Source organism: Lathyrus oleraceus, chromosome 7, assembly GCF_024323335.1.
Source record: "Lathyrus oleraceus cultivar Zhongwan6 chromosome 7, CAAS_Psat_ZW6_1.0, whole genome shotgun sequence".
Taxonomy (NCBI): Eukaryota; Viridiplantae; Streptophyta; class Magnoliopsida; order Fabales; family Fabaceae; genus Lathyrus; species Lathyrus oleraceus.
This window is the reverse complement of record NC_066585.1, coordinates 432,051,032-432,052,374: the sequence shown is the minus strand read 5'-3', so window position 1 is coordinate 432,052,374 and position 1,343 is coordinate 432,051,032.

Below are 1,343 nucleotides of genomic sequence, written 5' to 3'. Positions count from 1 at the left end.
TATGCCATACCCATTGCTCTTTATGAACAGACATCAGACATTTAACATTTTGTTCTTTTAAATCAGAAAGATTAATTTTATAAATGTTGTTTTTCCTCTTGCCTGTGAAAAGGACAGAGCCATCGTTCTGATTAATGGCTTTACATGTCTTTTGATTAAAGATTACATCATAACCGTTATCACTTAATTGACTTATGGATAACAAGTTATGCATTAATCCTTCTACGTAAAGGACATCAGATATAGAGGGAAGAGTACCATTACCAATAGTTCCGGAGCCTCTGATCCTTCCTTTCTGATCTCCTCCGAAGCCTACAAATCCAACGTCTTTAAGTTCCAGACTTTGGAACATAGACTTTCTTCCCGTCATGTGTCGCGAGCATCCAGAGTCCAGGTACCATGACTGGTGTCTGAACTTTGCTGCATAGCATATCTGCAACATAAACAATCTTATCTTTCGGTACCCAGAATCTCTTGGGTCCTTTCTGATTAGTTTTCCCAGAGTTTCTTATAACTTTGGGTTTTCTAGCATTTTCAAATTTTTGTTTTTGTGTATGTGTATAGTGATATGAAAATGGAGATTTAAGTTGGTCACTAGTAGAAGTTTTATCTTCCTTAGGATCATACCCAATTCCCTTTTTATTGTTCTGACTGACTCCATAAATCATGGATGCCATAATACTCCTACCTATTCCATTTTTCAGAAATTCTTGAAAGGCTTCTTCGTATTCATAAATTAGTTTATTTGAAGTTTGTGGTGCTTGAGACAACGCTTCTTCTAATTCTAATCTTTTTCTTTTTGCTCCATCTCTTTCTAATGTTAAAGATCTGATTGTATCTTCCTGCGCTAGAATTGTCATCTCAAACTTGCCACATTCTTCAAATTTTGCTTTAAGACAGCCTTTTATGTTTTTAAGCTTTTGTTTTAATTTCTGATATGAGCTAAGAGTTTCTGACAAGCATGATTCTAGATCAGATCGAGAGAGTTCAGAAAATACCTCTTCAGATTCTTCATCTGAGCTGCTCCTGGATGTGGTAGCCATAAGTGCCACGTTGGCCTTTTCATCAGAGTCAGATTCTGATGACCCAGATTCACTATCATCCCAGGTAGCCATTAATCCTTTCTTTGTCCTGAAGGTATTTTTCTTGAAGTTTTCTTTTCTAGAATTGTCTTTCTTTAGCTTGGGGCATTCATTCCTGTAGTGACCTGTTTCTTTACATTCATAACAAGTAATATCTTTGTTAGTTTTACCTTTTGAGGTTGATTCTGATCGATCCCCTCTGGGTCTTGGTCTTCTGAAGTTGTTGTTCCTCTTTTTCCAGAGTTGTTTAACTCTTCTGGT